General features: G+C 41.9%; 1 protein-coding gene across 2 annotated transcripts in view; it reads left to right on the top strand.

The window, feature by feature from the left end:
- MARCHF3 (membrane associated ring-CH-type finger 3) overlaps positions 1-25,815 on the top strand; it is a 95,721-nt gene that overhangs the window by 24,985 nt on the left and 44,921 nt on the right. Inside the window, exon 2 of one of the 2 annotated variants that reach the window (XM_073344855.1) lies at positions 2,707-2,806. The exons of the other annotated variant lie outside the window; for it this stretch is intronic. The gene's annotated coding sequence lies outside the window, so the exon portion shown is untranslated. The remainder of the gene's footprint in view (positions 1-2,706; positions 2,807-25,815) is intronic. 2 annotated transcript variants of the gene reach the window in all.

Raw genomic sequence — 25,815 nt, 5'->3', positions numbered from 1 at the left:
ACCTTGCACAATGACTTAGCCACTCCCAGTCTCTATTCAAGCCTATTTCCCCTTGTTTTTTCCTACCCCTACCCCCCTCCCCAGACGTTCTTGTTAAACCCTGGATTTGTGCTGGAAATGGCCCACCTTGATTATCATACACATTGTAAGGAGAGTGATCACTTTAGATAAGCTATTACCAGCAGGAGAGTGGGGTGGGAGGAGGTATTTTTTCATGCTTTGTGTGTATATAAAAAGATCTTCTACACTTTCCACAGTATGCATCCGATGAAGTGAGCTGTAGCTCACGAAAGCTTATGCTCAAATCAATTGGTTAGTCTCTAAGGTGCCACAAGTCCTCCTTTTCTTTTTTCCTTAATACAATACTTCAGAGCTGATGCTCAAGCCATTGTTTTTGGGAGCACAATGTTGCACGTGCTAATGCCACAACAAGTCAGAAATTATTTACATGAAGAATTTTTCAGTTTACATTATATATTAGGCAAAATTGTTTTCTCTCTCTAGTTCTGTGCTGCTGATAGAATCCTGCTGTAAGAACTTTGGACCTTTATGGGGCTGAGAAATCGGAAAATATATGCATGCTTACTGGAAAAGTTTCCCTTTCTTCAACTATTAGGGCCACAGATCTAACTCATCCTGCCCATGAAAAGGGGTTGCTATTCAGCTGCTAAATCAATAATAAAGTTCTTTCTCTCTTGTTTTTTATAGTGAAAACAGTTAAAACTGTTTTACTCGTATTAAGAATTTAGTCTGTTAGAAGGGACGGTTTCATAGCCCTGGAAGTTTGGCAAGAGGGGTGTGCCCCTGCACAAGTGACTGACAGCTCTGAGTTCTGTCTCAGAGCTGCCCATAGTCTGCAGTCTCATAGTTGGTTTTATAGACCTTATTCCTTGAAGGAAGGAAATGTTGGGTAAATATTTTTTAGACATTTGCTCTTTCCCCAGGCTGTCTTGGATGGATGGGAAGTCCTAGTTTGAGAGGATTTCACATTTAGGACTTTGGTCCTAATTTGTAGGTTTTATTATTTCCTTTTAGCACACGTGCAAGATGAGCTCCAGATGGGCACACTATTAAATAAATCAAAATTAACAAATCCGTTGTCCCCACTGGAGCTAGCATACAGGGAGCCAGGCAAGTAAGAACAATACTTGGCAAGTTTTCAAATACTGTTGTTTTTCTTCAGTATTTTGGGTGTAAACTAATAAAGAAACTTGGAAAATGCATCTTCTTTAAAAGAGTAACTTAACTGATCCTCAAAACAGCTTTATGGTCCTGTCCTGTCCTATCCTATCCTATCACCAACATGGTGCATGCTGAAGCATCAAAAGGGAGCAGGTGCTGACTAGCCAAAATTTTAGGAGACCTGAACAAAAATATAAAAGTTAGGTGGGTGCTAATGTATTTTCTATGCAGGGGTATTCAGCACATAGTACATGATTCACCACCAGTACGAGAGAGAATAGTAGAGTGTTATGGAAACCTTTGAATTGCATACAGAATCAGAAATATAGTATTGCTTATAAATCCTTGAATTAGAATTCCAGTTTAAAGACTAATTAGTCTCTGGCACACACATGATGGGTTAGGTGAAGAGGTGGTTGCACCTTAAAGACTAACAGATTTATTTGGGTATAAGCTTTCATGGGTAAAAAAAGGGATTTTTACCCACAAAAGCTTATGCCCACATAAATCTGTTAGTCTTTAAGGTGCCACCGGACTCCTCGTTGTTTTTGTGGATACAGACTAACACGGCTACTCCTCTGAACTGGAAGTATTCACTGGGGAGGATGATTCAAAAATAGAGGCCTAGAGAAGGATGAAGTAATGGAGACCAGTCCACCTACTCTTATAGCAGCCAGAAGATTCTGAAGCTGGAATAGAGACAGAGAGAGAGAAAATGCTCTCTTTCAACAGCCAGAGTGCTATGCTGGATAGAAGGAATTTATCAATTTTTTTTATCAGAAATCTAAGTGGAGGCTGATAGGATGGAATTCCCCAACCAAGCCCATAGATCTCTCTCTGGTTGGAAATCCAGCACCTTCCTCTTTTCCAATAGCTAGAGAGTGGGAGGGAGACTTTTGGCATCTCACCACAGAGCTTGTCAATTAGTTTATAAGCATCTTTTCTATCAGTTTTTGGGTAGTATATTTAAGTCCTCTGGTTATTAGATGTCACAATTTGAAAACCCTTGCGTGTGGAGTGTACATATGGTGTGTCCGGCAGGCTGGGGCTGGGGTGGGGGGAGCGATGGAATATATTAACAAAGAAAATTATGATACTGAAAGAGACAGTAAAGAAGAGAGTGGAGGAAGGAGAGAACAAAATGTATGAAAATAGAGAGAAGGAAACAGTAAGCACACTGACGACAACTCAGGGAACTATACACCATAAAAGAAAAGTGGAATGAAGTCAGAAGGGGAAAGAAAGAAAGTTAAAAGAATAAGTATTAAATAGAAAGCTGATTTACACTGTTGCAATTAAATACAGCATACTACAAATAGGCCATGATTTTATTCCTTTAAATTAAAGATGGGGGTGGAGGGGAGATCGAGTTGTGGTCATGGCAGCACAGATTATTTTTAACTCTGGTTAGCTTATTTACTTCTCAGGGATGGAGGATTTGGGAACCTTTTTCAAGACTTGATCGTTGTCATATAAATACTTTGTACTATGTTAAGTATTTTTCCATTTCATGTGCTGTTGAAGAATGTTTGTGTGAGATACTCCTGATGGTGAGAGCTATATTTCGTACTGGAAAGGAAAGGTACCATATCATTCCACTGTTCCTGACCTGCTGATTAGTGAGGTAACAATTTGACTCCTGTTCTCGCTGCCCCTTTGAATTAGGTGTTGCCAGTCATTAAATATTGATCTGTTAGAAGAAGAAAAAGAAAAACTTCATGCATGATTAGCAAGCCAGAAAAGTATCAACAACGTATTGGAGATCTGCCATTCTTTCTCTCTCAAAGAAATGAATAGCATAGACACCCACTAAAAGTAAAGGAAGGATGCCTGTTTTCTTAGCACTATGTCATTCATATAGCACCTTTTCAAACTCCCCAAAGTCTTTACAAAATGCAGTGTTCAAATTGCCTGTTGTTGAAATTCGGCCACCACTGAGTGAAACACAAGAACTGTCTAACAGCTCACAGCAACAGAACTCAGCTGTTTAGGATAGAAAATGATTAAGAATACTATATCCAGTTTTAGCTCCAGGGGAAGTATGGTAAGTGAAAGTAATTGTCTAAACTGAAGGTTGGGCACAACACCAGGGTTCACACCCCTACTCTTATGTAAAATTCCCTGATCGTTGTCCATCCGTAGCCAAGACCTCAGGCAGCACCTTGCCTCCTAGTGCTATGCAAGAGTATTGAGTCAGTAGTGACTTGGAAAGAGGAGCTCCATATATTGAATTTCTACCATCACTTCCTTTGCCACTGAGATGTGGGAGCCTCCCATCGAGCAGGTAACTCAGCCTACCTTGTAAGATGGGACACAGGGTGTTGTAGTTTCTATTAATGAGCACCTGAGATCACTGTTCTAACATCTGTAGTTTCATATTTATCTTTGGGAAAAGGTCACATGGAAACTCATTTTAAGGTTGTACAGAAGACTGGGACCAGATTCTACTGAGATCCTGTCCCTTCCTGATGCTTATTGTAATATAATTACTTTGTACTATTTTAAGTATTTTCCCTTTCATGTGCTGTTGAAGAATGTTTGTGTGTGTGAGACTCTGGCTGCAAGTGGCCAACAGGGAATTCCCCTGGCACAGAACTCTCGCCTATTGGTGGAAAGCTGGCACAGCTTGAGGACACATTGTGGGAGGGGAGAACCACTAATCTCCACTGGCATGTGGTCTGTTCTAGTGGCAGAAGTTAGAGTAGTCCCTTAGCTGTTGTCTTATTGGGGCCAGCACAGATCTGCCCTCAAAGTCAGGGAGCTGAAGCCAACTTCCTGATGCCTTCTCTGCCCCAAGTCAATCTTGGGCCCATGAGAGAATAAGTTAAGCAGGTCTTTATGCTCTTGCTTTTTTGTATGTAAGATTGTTTAGTCCAAGAATAAAGATTTATGAAAACAAAGCTCTTCCTTAACACAGTGGAAATGCTGTAGCCTCTGAGACAGTCACAATGGATCCAACAAAATAACAGCTCAGCACAGATCCATTCTGTTGCTGGAATATACACTTCACAGCTTGGCATCTAGGTCATGCAGTGGTATATTTCATTTAAGTTACCACCATGCGTGCTGGCTCAGCTGCTAGATTTAAAGCAAAAAAGGAGAAGGGGAAGCAAGTGAAGCCTGCAGTCCCAATCCATAAACTAATTTGTACATTAATTTAGCAACCAGTGAAATTTATGTAGACAAACCTGTATAGCGGACATGCTCCAGGTAGCAAAGAAGCACTTTTCCATTCACTTTGTTGTGGCTTGCGGTGCCTCACTCAGAAAGGCTTGGGGATTTAAAAAAAAAAAAAAAAAGTGAAGAGCTACCATACAATTTTAAATACATTATATACTTTTTTTCATGATTAGGAGTTTGTAGCCCTCAGGCATTCACCTTTGTGACATACAGCATCCACCATAATGGGCCCAGATTGTAACTGAGAACTCTGGCTGCAGCATAGAATACTAAACAAAAATAACAGGCTCTGCTTTTTTCTGGGCAGTTGAGGAGATTGAGGGCATGAGGAAAGTGGAGTTTTGAGGTAATATGGGATATTTCTTTAGTCAGTTGTTCAAACTGAATGACTTGATTTTATCACTGGATTGTGCTTGTTAGGGTGTTGGAGAGAGTGGACAGCTGTGTGTGTAATATATTTGGTCTGATTTGATATTTTAACTGCTGTACAGGACACCTAGCACTGTCGGACAGGCACTGTTTAGTTCCTTTTGGAAAAGACAATACATTAAGACGTTATGTCCTTTAATGTAAGGGGTGCACTTATTCTCTGGGGTGGAGAATGCTGCAGTTGTCTTTCTATTCTCGAAAGCACTCTTGCTAGCCATGCCACAAAACATTTGTCTTAATGGAGATCTCATATCTAACCCTTTTCAGCTGTAAGAAAAATTGCTGTGTTAATGGCTATCAGGGTGAAGGTGGCTTTGCATACAGAAGTGGGGGGCCTTCAGGATAACATGGTGGGCAGCTGAAAACACTTCGATGATTTTCCATCAGCAGGAGGAAAAATCTACACAGATGAGAAACAATTGAAACACTTATGCAATTAATAATTATAGTTTACTTCTGTGTTTCCTTGATCTCATATACTTGCAGCACAGACCTTAAGTGTAGCCATTTCTGGATGCCCATGTTCATTTGTGTTAGCTTTGAAGGGAATTACGCTCCAGCTCAGAAGAGTATACTTATTTTTGTTACTCTATTCAGATCTTTTTTGTAGCTCCTCATAACTAAGTGTATTGAGCTATTAAACAAAACACCTGTGAGTTAGAAGTAGTCGGATGGTAGAGTAGTTTGGGCAGTAATTAGACTTTGTTTAAAAAGCCAGAGTTATTTGGAAGAGTCAGGCACAACCTATGATTGGGCTGCTGTCTAATTTGTTCTGTTTGAGGACATTTGAGGAAACAGGTTTACATGCAGTAAAGTTTTGTGCATTATGTGCTCACATACTCATTGCAAATGCCTCACAAAACCATTTTTTACTCCACTAGCTTGACAGGCTACACAAGAGGCTACAGTGTGGGTTGAGGCCAGGAAAGGTCAAATCCAGACTAAGGTCTGATCTTGATTAGCTCTGAATGACAGTAATTGTCAAAGACTAAGCATGTGACTGTGTTTCAGGAACAGCAACCGATTGACTCTGTGCAGTTGTCCTTTTAAAACTTTTCAGGAATAAAAAAAGGATGACGTAAAGGAGAAAGCTAGTGACACAGTATCTGCCAAGTTATTTGGGAGAAAAGAAACTTTTTCTGAGAAGCAGAAAGTGAAATATAAAATATTAGAAGGTTGGAAGTCTCATTAAAAGTTTTCATGGCAAAACTAGAAACATACTGTGAAAGGGCATGTAGTGACTTTGTAGGACAGAAACTGCAAGTTATAATAACTGTAGGATTCAGAATGTCAAGTGGGAAGACCAGATTGAGAAATATTAGTGATGTAAGGCATGTGGGTAAATACCAAACAGCTGTGGCCTATGTGCTCTAGCAAAGGGGTTTTCAAACAATGTACCCCCATGGGGGAGGGACATGACAGGGTTGTTGGGGGGGCACAAGGATCTGAGTGATTGGGAGTTTTTTCCTTGTTTCTTTGTGGGGAGGGGGGGCACTATGTACTGGTCTGATTTCCTGGGGTGCCCAGCCCCACCCCCTCATGCCTGGGTGCAGGACAGGTGTGTGGAGGTTGGTTTTGCGTCTCTACTCCCTTGCCCTCTCAGGCTCCATTGCCATTGCAGAGCACACCTGGCATTGTGCCACCATCCTGTTTCCAGACAGCTGCCCTGGGAGCCACACAGCCTCACTAAAGCTCACTCCCTTTCTCCCCTCCCTCTCTGTCTCTCGCATTTGCCCCTCCCTGCCGTGGCTGTGCTGGGAGTCAACATGGCACTAGCAAGGACCTTACATGTATGGGGGAGAGGGGTGTCACCACACACAGGTTGCCACTCCAGGTGGTTGGGATTCAGGCAGAGTGCATGGGCGTCCTCCCCAGCATGTGCTGGTTGCATAGGGTTTCCTCCTAACAGGCTACAGGCTCAGCACTGTCTGGGTCCCCCCCTTCCCTTGTGCCAAGGCAAGCACAGGCATGGGACACGGGTCTCCCAAAGGGGTGTGGTGAAAAGTTTGGGAACCTCTGTTCTAGCAGATTGTCATAGGGTTTACCTCTAGCACACCCCTATTGGGGTGGTATAGGCACTTCCTCAGTCCCCACCAGGTTCCTCCTACAGCAGAGGTTACTATAGAGTCAGCTGGAGATAGACAGCCCCTCTCCAGACTACAAGTGTCAGGAAGGCAGTTCATCCCCATCCCCCCCCTTCAGTGGGTTAATGACAGTCGAAGTGAAAAAGGCAAGGTTGAGCAGTCTTACAGGCCCCTACTCACCCTGCAAGGCCAACAGGCCAACCATCTCTGAAATAGGGTGAGGTTTCTAACCCTTTGTTAGTCTAAGGGCCCAGGCTGAGCCTGAGCTCTGAGGAAAAGAAAACTAGAATAATTATCCCTCTGTTTATCCAGAGGGTCCGGCAGCAGCTTTCTAGGCATGGTAGGCAGCAGTTCATGCTCTGTGGGTTCAGAGGGCCCTGTGAGCTAACGCTGCATCCCTCTGATGCCACCATTACTGTGCTGGCATCCTTTCTTTTAAAGGCACCGCTCTTGTCCAGGTGCAGCGGGTCACTCCAGGCATGTCTGTGTTGCAGCTGGGAGTGAGTCTCCCAGTCCTGGGAGACAGACTTGCACTAGTGGAGCTCAAACTAGTATGCTAAAAATAACAGTGTGGATGTTCCAGCTCAGCTGGATCTTGGGCTCTGAAGTGTAAGGGGTCGGGGGACATGAGAAACCAAGCTCCAGCCTGAGCTGGAATGTTCAAACAGCTATTTTTAGCATGCTAGTGCAAGCCCTGCTTACACACATCCATCTACCCAGGCTGGGAGGCTCACACCCAACTGTAGTATAGACATACCCATAGGTTGCACTAGGTTAGAGCTGATTGTGCCCAGAGGATCTCATCTCACCAAAGCCAGGAAGGGGTTAAAACCTGTCTCACCACACAGATTAAAATCTCCATTGCAGTGTGTGACAAGATGCTAAGGATACCCAGACCTGTAAGACACTGTGGTACCCTTCTCAGTGGGAACATTGCTGCAGCTGTGTGACAACTCCCTGATACATCAGCCTGACATCTGCCTTGCCAGGGCTGTCCCAGCCCAAACCTTGCCTAGCAGGTAAAAAACCATTAACTCCAGCCACTGGGCTCCGCAGGGTTCTCTGTGCAATGCATAGTCCCTATCACTGTACATTCACAGAAGATAGTAAGTTTACTGCTCCTTAAAAAAAAGACAGAAGCAGGAGCTTACTATCTTGACTGGCTTTAACAAACACTTCAGCTCCATCAAAACACTGGGTTGTTTTACTTTTTATTTAAACAATATTGTTAAATATATGTTTGTTTAACTAAGAGGTTTTAAGTGAGTTTAAGTATACAGGATAAAAATAGAAAAGGGTACAAACAAACAAAAGTAAAAAGCATGCTTTCTAATAGCTAGAATCTAATTGAACAAGCTATAGTCTTTGTTCAAGGTAGTTTTCCTTACCAATCTTCCTTTTCCAGCCCTGGCTGACTAACTTTTAGTCAGGATCCCCATGAAGTCCAAGATGTTAGTTTTCTGTGTCTCCTCACGTGAAGGATAACCTAGGGGTTCTCTCCTGCTGTCTTTATGGTCCTGTAAACCTTTGAAATGTATCCTTCTGCAATGTATCCCCCGATGAAGTTCCTTTTCCCTGCTGGGTGTGGAGGCCAGGCTGCCCTGGTGTAGACTTCATGCTGTCTTCTTCCTCACTGGTGATTTTTATCTCTTCCTACAACCCCAATACAGATGAATAGCTGCTTGAATTTGGTCACACCTGGTTTGAGGTGGTAGCCTTTTTCCTTTGTGTGGAGAAAACCTGTTTATTAACTCCCCCTGACATATCTAAAATACATGTTAGTTATAATTTCAGCACATCTGCATAATTGATAATGATCAAATGAGTTACTAGTTTTCCAATGGCACATTAAATGACACCTTTTAGATACAGATAATAATCGTAGTGAGTTGGGGTCCACTGAGTGGTCAGGCCAGCTGAAAGTCATTACTAAGATATTAGGGAGCCCCATATATTCTGGCATAAGGATGCTCTTAGGGTCACAAACTGCATTGACTTTCCCAGTCTATATAGCAGCAAAGGAATCCTTTTAAAGCACTGTGTTTGTCTCACACACACACACTCCAGGTTGTGGAAAAAGCCTCACTATCCTAGATTTTTTAGTTCACAGAGTTTGTATGGAAACACATTAAACTGAATTCACAGAAAAAACAAACAATTTGGACATGTAACATTTTGTTTTTATGAATGTCCGCAACAAATTTAAATTCAGCTTTTCAAGGTGCATTTTCCAATTTTGAATTGTCTTTTGTCACCTGGTATTTCTGTAGGAGCCCACAGAGGCTAAATCTATTCCACAGTAGCTAAGCCTATTCTATGCGTCGAGGAGGATCAAGAGCAGCCACTTTGACTCGTTTCTCAGACCTGTGTGGAAGAACTGGAGGAGATATGTCCCCAAAGACTCCTGAGGGGCCTGCCATCCACCCAAGAAGGCCAGATGAATGTAGCAAACCAAACCAGATGTCTTCTTCCTTCTCTCCCTCTCACCAGATGATAAAAGTCCACTGAGAGCAGATAACGTCCAACGGGGGGACAACAAAGAGAGAAAAGTCAGAGAGCTGTTGTTTCACTTCAGCTTGGAGTTGTACAAGTAGCACCTATTTGTGCTTAAACATGATTAGTGGTGAAAGATATCCACAGCCCTAAAATGGAAGAGTGAAATGTCAGAAGTGTGAAATCACACAAAACAAAATGGAGAAATTTTGTGGAAAAATTTTCATGTAACGAGGTCCTTGTTTTCACACTGCTCTAATATAAACACAACCACACGTGCACATGCGCGTGCGTGCACACACACGCACTACTTCTCCTCCTCAGTTAGGGTGGTTTTTTTTTTTTTTTTTCTTTCAGACAATCCACTGGATATTTGGTATTTTGGCTTTTCACAAAATTAAGTCTAACTGTTCAGAGCTTTGCCCATACACTTTGGAACCCACTAATTAAAAAAGCAGTGCCCCCAAAGGGCCTTTATCCAGGTGTGGCTCTCAGCAAACTATGTTGCAAACAAAATTCTCTGGAAAGTGCAAAGTAGATCACCTGCATGTTTTTCAAAGAAGCCATTTATAGCAAATACAGCTGCATGCAAATTGTTTTTATTTTTGTTACGTAAGTAGGGTGCAGCACTTCTCCTGAGATGTTCCCAATATAGCCTGGATGCTTGAGTGTTCTTGTATTATAGTCTGCACTATATTATGCAATACTCTGGTTTTGCTGGTAAAGCAGAATGTGTTCGAAAAAGAACATGCTAAGAGAACATTCAAAATTTATGTCTTTCATTTGAGTGAATTGTGTTGGACTCTGAATTCTAGCATTGAAACTTTTTTTTTATATAATTTGTGGACAAAAAATCATCATGCTGTATATCAGTTTTCCTTACAGTCAGATTTTAATTTTATATTGTGTGTTTGTATATACAGTTATAAAATCCTAAAGATAACTAAGCAGGTAACAAGCCAGGCAAACCACCAACTCTAGGGTTTGTCCTTAAATATTTTATCAATTTAAAAAGGGTTAGGGTAACAAACCCTTTTCTTGTATCTGCTGTTCTATTAATAGATCAAGTCACAATAAAACATTCAGCACTGAGATTTGAAATCTTGTTCCTGAATTGCTGACCTCACAGTCTCTTTCTTTCACACATTTTTCCAGAGCATCTTTACCAAAACATTTTTTCTGGAAAACGATTGATGTTTCACTTTTCCAAGTTTTGAGTAATCTGTGCTAAAATCTAGTGCCAAAGGTGCCGGTTTAGTCCACTCAAAGTTTTGTTTTCACTGGAAAGTTCAGATATTTTAAGCCAAAAGGAATTACACTGATCAGCTAGTTTGACTGACTGCAGAAAAGAGGCCATAGAATTTCACCTAATAATTCCTGCAGTGGAGGGAATTATTTTTCCCTGCTACGTAAATGAACAATTTCAAGCCCAGTAACTTGTGATTGAACTAGAGCAGATCTTTTTAGAAAGCAATCTCATCTTCATTTAAAAACTTCAAGTGATGGAGAATCTTACACATCCCTTAGGAATCTGTGTTTACTTTCACTGTTAAAAATATGCATCTGATTTCTAATTTGAATTTTTCTATCTTCAGCTTCCAGCCATGGGATTTGTTAGGACATTATTTGCTAGATTAAAGGGCCTCCTAAAATCAGATCGCTTCTTCCTGTGTAGGCACCTTTAGACCTTGATAAAGTCACCTCATGGCCTTTTCCAAGAAAAGTCCTCTCTCTCCCCCTATCCAAGGGGGATTTATTCATCTGAACCAGACCAGAAGACAAATGGAAATCTCAATGTGGAGAATCTTTGCTGCATTGACTGCACCAGTGTAAACCTCGGTCTCAGCAACTTCTTTTTACCAGAGTGTGATTACCTGGGCAAACTAGTTAAGAGGTTCCTCAAAGGGTCAGCATGTAAAGTCAGGTCTATGGCAAATCTCTTTGGCTTCCTCCTTCATGATCGTTTCAATACGGTTACATTCTCACCAAGAGATTTATCATGTAATTCTGTCTCATGTAGATGTCTTTGGCTGAGAATTTAGAAAATGATGCACACGTAGAGCAGCTATTGTCATTTTAATTTCTCAGGAGACAAATTATTTGAAGAATCCTTGAAAAGCAGTTGCACAGTCCAATGAAAGAAGAGAGCTGTGGGTAGTCAATGCCTCTGATGATTGTTCCATTTGTTAGATATTTAAATGCCTAGCTTTTGGTATCCACCTTTGGAAATGTTGGCCTGGATGCTGAAGAATGGACCATTAAGGACAATTTTATGTCTATCTTTTGTTTTATTAAATTTAAGCTTTATCAGCCTTCTTAGAAACCCTATGACTAACTCCCCACTGTATTTTGAGAACATGCAGTTCTTTTTTAATCTTGCGGATGTGTCTCTGAAGCAATAATAAAGTTCCTTTTTATTGTTATCAAATGTAGAAATATTGATGTAGTAAATGCTGACTTCCTGTATGCCAGGCTGTTTGAGTAACCAGCTGTTGTCACTGCCACTGTGTCTTGTGTGGGGGAGGGAAGGAAGAAGTACTGTTTCCACATTAATGGAGATCAAATTGGTGCTGGTTTTTAGGTAATCTGGGCAAAATTCTCTACTGTAATCTTAGTACCTATAGGAAGAGCGTAGTTGAAGTGGACCATGCAGCTGAGATTTTTAACCTGGCAGTAGGAATTTATCCCTTAAGTCAGACTCCTCCCTCCCCCACCACTCTCAAACATAATTGCCACCAAAACTAATGTCCAAATGTCTGTCGAAGGTTCCAGAAACACTCAGTGTTGTGTTGCTTACTATGCAACAATCATGGCAGAGTAACCATGCAGAAGTCACTGTAGAAGTAAAGAAAATGAACGGATCCTTCTTTGGCAAGATGGCCCCATCCTCTGGCAGTGCTGATTGCTTCTTGGGAAGAGCCAAGCATTCTCAGCTCCTACTTACCCTGCATTTACCCCCTTAGAAAGGAAAGTAAAAACTCCCATTAACGTCCATGACAGCAGGATTGGGCGCACTGACTTCAATTCTTTTTAAAGGTACTCTGCATTCTTTGGGAGGCGTTTTTCACTATAGTGGATGGAGACCCAGGTTGGCATGTTCTAGTCTTTAAGAGGCACCAGATTACTTTATTGATTAAAAACAAGTTTTTGCTATCGGTTTTAACCATCTCTAAAGCACTCTTCACTGTTGTTTAAGTACTATTGAAATTATTGCAGTCAGTACAGCAAAGGAACACAGAGCTAGATTTTATTTAGTCTCTTACATGATCAGCCAAAGTGTTAGCTGAATTCTTATTGCAGGCCTTACCTTTTATGGAGATGTGGTAGCCAATCTTGCCACTCCCCCACCATACAGACTGCATTTTTAAAAAACAAATATCTGCCTCAAGATTGGAACATGGACCCTGCGGCAGAGTTTGAGTTTAGCTCACAGATTTAAAGTAAATTTGAAAAGGGGTTCATAAGTTTTGCAACATAGTAAATGCATGTGCACGCCAGATTTTAAAAAAGCTTTAAATATTTTAACACAAAATAGTATGACAACCAAATGAAGACAAACAAAGTTTACTGGTAAAAACAAGTGCCACAAGGACTCCTCGTTGTTTTTACTGATACAGACTAACTCGGTTACCACTCTGAAAAGTTTACTGGATTCATCTAGTTGCGAGCTAGTACATAGCAGCCAAGTTTAGTTGCTTAAACTCTAATTTCAGAATTATTAGTATTATTTCTAAAGCATCCACGGCTGTTGTGCTAAGTACCATATAAACATAACACAACGAGACAGTCCCTTCCTTTTACCATCTAAAGCAGACTAGAGACAAGAGACTACAGTACATAAACAGGGGAGAAAAAGGTAACAATGAGCTGATTCAGATCAGCATAAGTGGTCACACAACACTGGCAGTGAAATCCTGGTCCCATGGAAATCAATGGCACACCTCCCATTGACTTCAGTGGAGCAGAGGTTTTACTCCAAATGCCTATTGTAGGCATTTTCTAGGTATCATGGCAGAAATGCATTGTAAAGAGGGATTTGAAGGAAGGCAATGTGGTGATTTTGTGGATTTTTACAGGGAGCTCATCCTTATGAGCAGCACAGGAAAATTCCCACAAACATTTCTGCACAATTTTGGCAAATGGAAAATGAAGGCTGATATCATAGGCAGAGTGGATGTGGGAGTTGATGCCTGAATACCATGTAAGAGGTAAGGGTGGGGATAGGCCACAGAAGGGTCTTAAAAGTTAAGAAAGATCTTTTGTGTGTGATACATAACAGAAGGGGGACTGAGTCGAGGTATGCAAAGAAGGGGTGATGCAGTAGAAGCAACGAACCAGGAATGCAAATCATTGTGGCAGAGTTTTGAATGGGTATAAGTGGGGCAAAATGGCTTTTTTTTTTTTTTTTTTTTAAAGTGCAGAGAGGAGGAGGTTGCAGTGGTTGAAATGCAACATGATGATGAAGGCTTGGATGGAAACTTAAGTTGGGTGGGTGGAGAGGCTGATCTTAGCGACAAGGAGTATGAAGCAGCAGCAAGGTTGAGACTGTCTCACTGTACAGAGAAAGGAAGGAGAGTCAGAACAACACCCAGATTATGAGCTTGAGTGACAGGGAAGAAGGTGGTGATGTCTATGGGGACTGAAAAAAGGGGGCGGGGGATGGAGCACGCAGGACGGAATAAGCAGCTCAGTTTTGACCATTGAGCCAGCAGTGACCATTTACAGTAGTAATGTCAGAATATAATATCAGCTCAGACTATCTTAAATGAGTGGAACAAATGCCTGGCACCTTGCATTTCCCCTTCCCATTCCCCCCAACCATCTGTGCACATGGGGTGGGCTATAAGAAGAGTTGCTTGGGGAGACGAGATGAGATGTATGCTTGGGGAAGGCGGAGGTCCCTGCCTACCTTCTGAGTGCTGGATTGATCACCAGGCTGGGAAACTTTTGTTTGTTCCTCTTTTTGCTTATGTTACCTTTCTTGGTGTTAGAGTAGCAGCCATGCTGCTGAATGCATCTCACTGCTTGTTGCTGGGTCTTGTTTCTGCTCAGTCACCCTACTGGTTTACAGTAACATTGATTTCTCAACTATGGGGGCTTTAAAAAGCAGTTACTTTTTAGGTGTTATTCACCTTAAATACTGGTGGGTCAGTCCAGTTGCAGTAGGTAACGCTGAGCTACCAGATTCCCTTCAACTTGAAATAGACTTTGGCATCATGTAAGTCTTGCACTTCGTATTGTATTTTTATTGTAACGTGTCTTGGATGCAATTATTTAAAAAATAAAAATAATACTTTTGTTAATTGCAACCTTTGTGGAAAAGCCTAAATAAATACTGATTGATGTAAACAGGTCAAATACTATTCCTGATAAATACATACATATGGCTAAATTTTTGTTAAAAAAGGAGGTTGTAAGAATAAAAAAAGTCAAAGAAAAACTACCTAGTGGGCATCGACACTGTAGTCAGGGCTTAAGCCACTGATAGATTTCACCTCTAAACATAAATAGCTCTTATTAATAACAGTAGCTTACAACTGTCACCAACTAGTGAGAGAGTGAAGCTAGTACTCCCCACCAGGTACTAAAGGAAGGCAATACAGGAGAAGTAACTCAGATAAGTTAACTCTTGTATCTACACTCTCAAATCACAAACATGTTGGAATAGCCAAACAGAATGCATTGTATTTACGTAGCATTTTTTATCCAAAGACTCCAAAATGTTTTTTTTCCTTCCTAGAATTAGGGCCAATTCATACCCTATATGGGGGGGGGGGGGAGAACTGTGGAGGGGGACCATAAACTGGTAGTATTTCCTATTTATTATACTGCAGAAATGAGTGGGGAAATTAGCCTTCCCTCCCATGTATAGAATGGTCAAGAATATGGCCTCAAAAGGCTATCACAGATATAGAAGGACATGAGCATTCTCCGGGAACTTGAGGCGTGTACACTGTCTGTGTTTATACTGTTGCCTGGGAAGGTGGGGCGGGGGAACGACAGAAAGGCAGAGGATGGGTTCTCCCTCTAACTCCTGTCTTAACTCTCCATGACAGCACAGGTCTCTGTGACTGGCTTGACACACAGCTGAGGGAATGTTTTTTACACCGAGGGGCACCATTCAAGGTGATGACAGTGTTATTTACATGGCTTTTTCCATACTGGTAGAAGAGGGCAGTTTAGTGGTGAGTGGTAACCACTATCCCCCACCTATGTATCCCCTAAAACTGCAAAATCTCAGACCTGTGGAGTTTCAGTGAAAAGACTTGATGCTGCTATTTCCCTGCCCTCCACACCTTTGTTTTCAAGGAATTAATGTGAACCATTTAGTTCAGATTTGCAACTTTCTCATGAAATAGGTAAGTATTATCACCCTCATTTTATCGATGGAGAACTTGAGATACAAGGATGCTAAATGACTAGCTGAAGGTTACACAGCAGGTTTGGTGGCAGGGCCAAGGCTGATCTAACCACCAGAAGGCACTTCCATGTGTGCAATACTAACATTTTTCAAGGCACAGCAATAGTTTAACAACTCGAATCACAAGGCTAAGTTAAAACAAGAACTAAGTGATCAGACCAGTCACCATCCCCTCTTCCATGATAACCATCAACTGATTCCTCCAGCTGCAAAGGGAAAGAATAAGATATAGCAATAAGTCAAGGAGGCTGAAGGTGACACTATCCTGCCTTTTCCAATAACCCATCTTCTTCAAAACAAAAACAGAAGCAAAGTACATGCTTGCCTCTTTAGTGTGACCAAAAATCCTAGCTTTATTTCAGAAATTTTCCACTTGCACTTCTAGTTATTAGAAATTCTAAGCAGGGTTTGGGGAAATGAAGCAAAGACACTTTGGCTCCATAAAAAACGCCTCCCCATCTTTCTCTTATCTATTTTCTGATTTTAAAAGGCTGCTAATTTACACTAGTTAGCCAATGAACACAAATGGCAAATATTTCTGCATAGCAAGAAAATGTCTAGTCAGTCTGCATGTGGAACTCCCACGTACCTTAGTGAAAGTTCCATCACAGAGCAGTAGCAGAATTCAGCGCCAAATATGTGCAAACGCAGCACAAAATAAATGTGCTGATCCTAAAACTCATCCATTAAATCCATAAGAAACCCAGCTACTTCATTATTTGTATTACTGTAGCATCTAGGAGGCACCAAACTGAGAATATAAACTCTTTTGGAGCAAGAAATCTAAACAGACAGAGGAAGAAGAAACAGAGGCATAAAAGTGAAGTGAACTGCCCAAGGTCACACAAGATGAGTAGCAGAGCTAGGAATAGAACCCAACCCTTCTGACTCCAGAAGTTCAGTGCCCTTTCTACGCTTCTCCCCTGTTCATAGTGAACTTTCTACGTATACATATAATTAATGATGTACCTTGTCCTGCCAAACAAAAATTCCATCTCTTCAAAAGTCAGACCAAATCTGAACGTATACAAACATATAGCAGAGAGCAAGAGAGCTAAAATTAGATAGGGTATTTGTCTACCAAATTCTCTCTCTCATACACCAGTTGGAAAGTACTTCTGAAAATTACAGGCATGAAACCAATGCTGTAATTTGTTCAAAGATTGTGATAGGGATGACATGCAAGAAAATCCCCTTTTTGATTAGTTTCAAAGGCCATTCTGTATATATTGTACTGTTAAGTCTGCATCTAATATCGGCCTTTTCTAATGAGATTGAGATTTGGAGCTACTGCAGCTGATGGTTCATTTCAGATCCTGACCATTGCTGAAGTAGTGGCACTTTAGAATGGAAAAGAAAATTTTTGTAATACTTGCTGAAATGAATTAGAGACTGTGGCCCTGATCCTACAATGAGCACTGTATGGACACCTGTGCAGAGATCACTGCGTGATCAGGGCCTAACAGAGAAACATTCTAAATGTACTTTTTTTTTTTTTTTTTTTTTACTGTGGGTTTGTCTACATAGCAGAGTTACCAGTTATTCCAATATAGTTATAAGTTTTAACCCCTTGAGAACATTATTATAGTGTAAAATTGGCTTTTTTGGTTTAGCTTTAACTCTTTCTCTTGTGACAAACTAAACTGGAAGAAGCCACTCATACTAGAGTTAATACTGATTAATCATCATGACTGATATTACCAAAGGAGAATCAAAAAATACTTGGTTTAAGAACATTTGCCTTGTAAAATGTATATGTCTAGGTTTTTGTCTTTGATTCCTTTTCTTTCTCCATTATTTCCTGGTCCCTGCTAAGGTTGAAGTGATCCACCAACTTTGCTACCAAAAAGGGGGCCTCTTAGTCATGTATGTACACAATAGAAGTCAGCCACAATAGCAGTAATCTTGGTACCACATATCACCTTCCTCCTCTAACTTTTCAAAATAATGCTATGAATTACTTTTGCAAACATATTTCAGTTTACGGAATGTTCACAAGCTATTTTCCCCCAACTCACTCTTGGCTTATGTAATTGGTCAGCTAAGAAACATGGCACTGTTTCTGCTCTCGGACTGGATGACTCCCATACCCTCAAAGAGCTTTGAAGATGGCCCCATGGCCACTTTAGCCTCACGTAGGGCGGCACAGACTTCCCTCAGATTTTTTTCTGAGGGCCAAACTGGGCCAAACTGTCAAGGAGATGGCAGGGTTGCCATGTTCTGTTCAGATGAGATGAGATGATGGGTTGCCATGTTCTGTTGAGATGAGATGAGATGATGGGTTGCCATGTTCTGTTGAGATGAGATGAGATGATGAGAGAATCTTGGGTTTGGTAATCTTTTCAGTGAAATAGGATGGGGCCCCTCGCATTGGGAGGAACTTGGACCTGATGTTGGATGAAGGCAGTCTGGGTAGGTTAAATATTATTAGCTCTACATCTAATGAAAAAGTGTGGAAAAAAATGTTTTGTTTCATTCAGAATATACCATTTAAAAAATTTTTTTTAAATGTTTCATTTCTGTGTGTGTGTGTGTGTTTTGGGAACTTATTGTAAAATTCCCCAACCTCCTTCCTGATAGGAAGCTAGCAGCCTACATACCACTAGGAGTCCCACATTGGTTCTGTCTATGGAACTGCACATCAGATGACTGAATTTGACTGAGTTCATTTTCAAGGTCGGGGCTCTTCTGTATCTGAGGCAAACATGACTAGTCCACTTCTCTCCGCTCTCTCTCTGTGCTTGTGATCTACCAAGTAGCCTGCAGGAGTGAACTGTGTCAATACAGTACTGTTGGAGTCATCTAACAGTGTCACAAGTCAGGCACCTCAGCTGAGATCAGCTTATGAAAGATGTTGCTTTCTCTCAGGACTGCTGTTTCACTGATCTGTGGGAGTGAGAGTCTCAGATGACTGACCATCAGAGAAAAAGGCACACGCGAGGTAAAAGGAGCAGGCAGAAAGTGCCCATTATTTGATCCCTGCAGGGGAATGGATCTCTTTGTACTGTATCTTCCAATGCCTATCAGGTGAGGAAATGCTGGGCATTTGGAGTACTTGCATCCAGATTTTGTTGTTCCACTGTACTGCTGGATTCTGAGAACAGAACAGTTTTTTCGTAACCATCTTGGCTACGGATATTAGTCTGAAAGTTGACACATTCAGTGCAACAGGATTTTGGATTGGGAGAATGTGAGATAGGCCTACAACCAATCCGTACAGGGCTGGCAATTGCCAGGAGGTTAGGGAAATGGGCTAGGCCAAGTGATAAATCTCTACAGGTTCGGATGGATGCCTGAAGGACCTTATAGAGCTCAATATTCAAGTGTTAGTTCTAAGCCTGGCTTTTAGAAAGGGACAGTTTAGGAAAATAGCAGCAGCAAAAAGCAGTCATCTCCTTCCCTCCCTCCGACTTCCTGAGAGAGGGAAGGGCAGAGATGTCTGTCACAGTTCCAGGCAACTGTATCTGTATTCCCTCTGTGGTCCTTAGAGGGCACTTCCTTTAGGTTCCAAGCTCCTCAGCCATAACCTTTCTTGGGTGGAGATGTGAGTCTCTCTCCCTCATGACCAGGGTTTTCCCAGGAGGTACAGTTCCCTGCTTACACTGAAATATCTGCAACAACTCAGACTGCCTAAACAGCATCTGCTCTCTGTTTTCTCATCAAAGGCTATGAATAGCTGTAATTGCCAGCAGTCACAAGTTACCACCTTAGAAGCAAGCACATTTATTCTTAAGGTAAAAGCATGACAGAGAAAATGTATTAAAAACAATAAAAGTTCCTAGGTGCATGCTAAAAGCTTCCAACGGTCTTATGGGGCCTAAGCAGGCCAAAGTCCTTCCAATCTTTCTCAGGGAGGATTGGGGCCTCCTTTTGACAGATAGTCCTGTCCATTTGCTGGATCAGAAAGAAGGCCCTGAGTCGTTTTAAACCATGCTATTTATCTGAGTTGAGTCCTTGTCTTTGTCTGTTGGTCTCTGGAAAATCCAGTTTGAACTCGTGTATGTGAGCCTCTCCAGATGGTGGTCCTTCTCCAGAGGTGTTACAGTCAGAGAGAATTTGCCTGATCACTCCCCTCACTGTTCTTAGTTCCTGGAGGAGCTGTGGTCACCTTCCCCATGGGATTACATATAATCCCTGGTTTACATTGATACATACATTTAACACAGTAAGATCTCCCAACAGGGTTGCAGGAATTTGCCATATCTGTTACAATGGCCACTGAAGCTGTTTGACCCAGCCTTTAAACGCTTGATGCTGGAGAAAGCAGCAACCCAGAGAAATTCCTCCCATGGAGTTGGGGGCAGAGATCCCTTTTGATAAATCTGACCATTGCCTTTGCCCGTGTGCTGTTGTAAAGTGTAATGCTACCCACACTTCAGAACAACTGTGATAGGTACACTTAATACAAAATAGGAAATAAATCCATAAAATAAATATTGCAAGTGTGGTCTGCATGGAAATACTATGATGGAAAAACAAGTGAAAGTGGCTGATGTGTTTTTGTTTGATTGATTGGTTTTTCTGTTGTCATCAGCAGTGACACAAGTTTGTGCCTACCGACACGCAAGCCCCACCTAGGTTGGCCAGAGGACTAATGCAATTGCTTTGAGACCTTAATAGCCCAACGTATTTCTTCTGAAATGAAAACAAGGTACTTGAAGTTATTGCAGTGAAAAAGCTGGTTTTATATTACAAGCAATTCAAACAAAATACTCTACTGTTGGCAGTTTATAAATAAATATAGGGAAAAAAATCACCATATCACACTTGTGATGGGATTATATCCTGCATTTTAAACTTTATCTTGTGATCAGGATGAAGCATTGAGTGGTAACTGCTGCTCTTGTTATGGCTGTCTTCAGCATTTCCTCCAGACAGGCTCCTGTGGAGGGGCAACATTTACAGCTAGTGCTTTGGCAATAAGGAATCACATGCCTTGATGGGCAGTGCTGCAGGAACTCATGATTGCGGGCAGGGGGAGGGGAAGGAGGAGAGGAGCAGCTGCCTGGGATAAGGTCTGGACACAGACAAGACTGAGATACTAGCAGTGATGATAGATGCAGGGCTTTTTTTATTTTTAATAGTAACTGCAGTTGTTTGCCCTTTGTACTGACATTTAAAAAAAAACCCAACATTTATCCAGTATACTTGGAGTAGGATTCTTAAAAACAAATGTGTGATTCTGAGTTTTGGCATCTCTCATTTGGGGTGTAAAGTTGCACACTCAGACATGGAGAACGTTGTATTTGGATAACCTTTGCACAAAGCCTGAATGAAGATCTTCAATGTTCATTAGTTATGACAGAGTGAACATGCTGAAATTCTTCCTCTAAACTGTCATTAGCAAAGTGGAGGAGGGTGTGTTAACGCAGAAGCTTCAGTTTAGTTTTCACTTAAAATGCAAGATACATTTTTCTTCTTACTTCATCATCAGAACAGATCTCCAGTGCCCTAATTCCAAGTCTAGTTGAATGCTTACCTCAGGAGAGACAAATGAGAGGATGAGGTCTCGGCTGCAATAGCCTGTATCATTTCAGCAGAGCATTAGCCCAGTGAGAGAGTTCACTTTGCCTTGGCTTAATTATGAGTCTTCTCTGAAATGTTAATCTTATTTTAATCAGAAGATACGTGTTTACGGCCAGGTCTCCAGCTAGTGTAAGTCCATGCAGCTCCACTGAAGTCAGTAAACCTACATTGATTTACACCAGGACCTGGCCCATAATTTCATTCTGTTATTATTAATGTTGGTACCATGCTTTGAAAAGGTAAGCCACAGTGTAAGGACTAAGTATTCTTCCTCATTCATAATGCTGCACTAGCAGCTACAATTGACAGATAAAGATTATGGGTTTTGTAGTTTAGGGGTAGGTTTGCCAATTGTGACAAACAAAACAAGCATATCCTATCTTTGTCACATTAAGATATTGGAGAGCAGTGTTTTCCTATGACTAGATGCATTAGAAGCCCTGGTTAGTTGAAAACTGGAAGATCGCTGTTCTCATAAGTAGCTCAGGGGGAAGGTATTGGTTTTCTGAAGTATTTGTTTTTAAATCACAACAGTGGCACAAGATCAGTGTTGGTTGTTTATTTACCAGCCTTAGGCTGTTTGTGAAATGGTCAAATTAATTTATCTACAAAATGTTGTGAAATAAAGGTTCAGGCGTGTCTGCACCTAAAATGCTACAGCAGCACAGCTGCACCACAGTAGCCCCTCCGTGTCAACACTATGGCTGCTGGCGGGAGGGGTTCTCTCACTGGTGTAGGTAAGCCACCTTAGAGTTCATAGAATATCAGGGTTGGAAGGGACCTCAGGAGGTCATCTAGTCTAACTCCCTGCTCAAAGCAGGACCACTCCCCCATTTTTGGCCCAGAACCCTAAATGGCCACCTCAAGGATTGAACTCACAACCCTGGGTTTAGCAGGCCAATGCTCAAACCACTGAGCTATCCCTCCTAAGAGGCATAATTAGGTTGATGGACAAATTCTTCCATCAACCTAGCACTGCCTACATGGGAACTTAGATGAGCTTAACATCACCATCACTCGGAGTGTGGATTTTTCATGCCCCTGACCATGAAGTTAAACTAACCTAAATTTCTAACGTAGACCAGGCCTTAGTGTTTATGTCCAGATTTAGTAAGTGTACATGGCACATCTTAAGGCTCCCAATATTCAGAGTGGTCATATTGTTTTCAAACCAACGCAACATTAAAGTGCCACTGTCCCCTTGGATGTTGTGACCGATAAAGCAGCTTTTAGGAACTGTGCCACTTAGAGCTCTTATCAGTATAGCAAAATAAATAATCCAGGTGCAGATGGAGCTTTCTGGAGCACACTCTTCGAGAGTGCTGTTTCTAAAATTACCTAGGTAAATATTCTTAAACAGAATACTGCTATCTGCCATTCTTTTCTATAGCATGGATAGGTAATCACAGTTTCTCACATAAGTTTGTAGATAAATTGATGTTTTTTTAAAAAAACCTATTTCTGAGGAGCATTTGTATTGGGACTACATAGTCCGTATATACAGATCTACAGAATAGATTGCTGATAGGGACGGATCCTATCCCCATCTCATGCAGCAGTTTTGTTAGTACAGGACCCCTCCTCAGCCACAGGGGTATTTTTCCTTATAAGAAGTGATCTACCATTTAGTCTTTGCTAAAACCTGAATAACTGGTGTCTTCAATAGGGTGGGAGGAACACATCAATAATTAGGGTCTTGAAGCTGCCCTCACTTACATAGCAGCTGTCACTCTGTTATTATGCTGTGTTACAGAGGTACACTAATCCTGCTTTTAAGAAGAAGTGGATGTAATTGCTGGCTGCAGTCCTTTAGGTGGTGTTCGTTTTTAAATTGTAATGTGTGTAGAATTAAGACATTTGGCTATTTCTCTGATGCCTGATATCACAGTCCCCTCCGTGTGAACATCCAGCAAGTTATACGACATTAAGGTAGTTGAATGGTTTCGATATTGAGGGCATGAAAGTGGAGTGGGGTGGCGGGGGTGGAAAGTGAAAATGGCTCATTTGGTATTATATCCAAGTCTATGACTAAAATAGCGACAACTATGGTGAGACATCAGCTGCAAGGAAACTTGCAGTCCTTCCAGTTTCTCTGTAAGAAGTTTCAGAGAGTGGTGGTTATATCCAGATAACTTTCATTGACGTACAACAGGGGTGAGCAAACTTTTTGGCCTGAGGGCCACATTGGGTTTCCAAAATTGTATGGAGGGCTGGTTTGGGGAGGCTGTGCCTCCCCAAACAGCCAGCCATGACCTGGCCTCCACCCCTGCCTCCTATCCAACCCCCCCCCCACTTCTCGCCCCTGATGGCCCCCACGGGACTCCTGCCCCATCCAACCCCCTCTGTTCCCTGTCCTCTGACGGCACCATGGGACCCTTGCCCCATCCACCCCTCCCTGACCGCCCCTGGAACCCCCTCCCCTGACTGCCCCCGACGCCCCATCCAACCCCCCCTCTCCTTCCTGACTACCCCCACCCCGAGGCCCCATTCAACCCCCCTGTTTTGCTCCCGCTTACTGCCCCGACCCCTGTCCACACCCCTGCCCCTGACCTCTTACCGTGCTGCATCGAGCACTGGTGGCTGGCGGCGCTAAGCTGCACCTCCCAGAGCACCAGGACAGGCAGCCGTGCCACCCAGCTGGAGCCAGCCACGCCACCACGCAGCACAGAGCACTGGGTCAGGCTGCAGCTCTGCAGCCCTGCCACCCAGAGCATTGCACTGGTGGCACAGTGAGCTTAGGCTATGGGAGAGGGGGAACAGCAGGGGAGGGGCTGGGGGCTAGCCTCCCAGGCCAGGAGCTCAAGGGCCGGGTAGGAGAGTCCTGGGGGCCGGATGTGGCCGGCTGGCCAGTTTGCTCACCTCTGATTTACAGTAGTTTTCTCTCAAGCTATCTGCACCCTTAAGTGAAGATTACAAAGTCGCCGTGTTATGACTCAAGTTTTGTTATGTGACTGGATATTTTAGGTGTTCGTTAATAAATCCAAAGCAAACATGGGGTTAGACCAGTAGGGCTATAAGAAAGTGCCCATTTTACCCAGGAATTACCTTTTAACCTGGAATTGCAGTCAACTGTCACCTGATAAACAATAGATGTAGTAACCTGCCTATAGGGGCACAAGAAACTGACCAGAAGATATTTCCCACTTTCAGGATTTTTTCCCTTTGGACTCTTGCAACTTACGCACTTTCTTCTCTAAAGAATTATAGATTTCAGTTTTCCTTAGAACAAAATATAATAAGATTTCATGGGGAACTAAATGGTTCGGTAAACTTATACTGGAATATGGTGCTTTCCACTGTAGTTTTGCTAATTCAATCCAGGTCATCAGTAAACAAAGGCTATCATCATCAGATGGTTCTGTCAGTAATTATGTTAGATGAGACAGGTAATATCAGTTCAGTTCCCAGTGGGCACTTGTTCACATTACATACCTGATAACTTAATTAGCATGCTTATTGGGCATTTCAGCAGCATCCAAGAATTTAATGGGTATGAAGAAGACACCTCATGAGCAGGGCTGTCAAGCAGCCATGTTTCACAAGCACTAAATCCACATAATTTTTCTAATTACATGAAAATTGGAAAATGTCATTTTGGAGAAGGACTCCATGTTGAGGAAAGGCTTGAACAAGATTGTGTGAATCAGATTCTATTTCTAGTTGATTTAGTCACCACTCTGAATCAATATTTTTCATTTAGGGTTAGGAGTTAATTGGAGATGAGATTGTAGCATTATTGTATGTGTGACAAAGTAAAAAAAATCACTGAGAAATATTTTACCCCAAAATCTCAAAGAACCCCAGATAAATTGACATGTATGAATAACAGATGGCAATGTCCAAATGGTCTGAGAAGTATAATTAACCAAGAGAAATTCAGCAGACTACTAAAATGCTCTTATTGAGGAAAACAAATGATTGCAAAACACGGTTTTCCCCTTAAATGCAAACTAAGATTTCACAAATTATGGATTGGGGGAATTTCTGAAAGCCAAAAAGTCAACCACTTAAACATAGGAGCCAAAGATTGCAAGTGTAAACAAGGAGAAAGGGCATGTTCATGAGGCCTAATTAAAAACTAGAAGGTGGCTGCCCTGTAGTTATCAAACTTGTGGAGTGAGGAAAGAATACTTTTGACAATAGAGAAGAAGTAGGGTGTACACTACCTGAGGGAAAAAGTTATTACAATTATCCCTCAAAACAAGGCAAAAAGGCATGCTTTCCTCCTGACTAAATAGGGGCCAAGGCAAGGATTCAGTGTCTAGGTAAATTCAATATTCTATTAAACTTCTAGAAAAATGCCATGACCAAAAAATAGTCCTTTCAGGGTGCCAGAATCAGCTGGATCATCTGTACTGTCAGTTTTCACCAGAGGTTTCAGAGATGTGAATACAAGTCAAACAATATTATGCAGCTGCGAAGAATGCTAGTATTTGGGGTGTATTAACAGGAATGTTGTATGTAAGACACGGGAGGGAAATGTCCCACTGTACTAATCAC

This window comes from Lepidochelys kempii, chromosome 5, assembly GCF_965140285.1.
Source record: "Lepidochelys kempii isolate rLepKem1 chromosome 5, rLepKem1.hap1, whole genome shotgun sequence".
In the NCBI taxonomy this organism is placed as follows: Eukaryota; Metazoa; Chordata; order Testudines; family Cheloniidae; genus Lepidochelys; species Lepidochelys kempii.
This window is presented reverse-complemented; position numbering and strand designations above follow the sequence as displayed.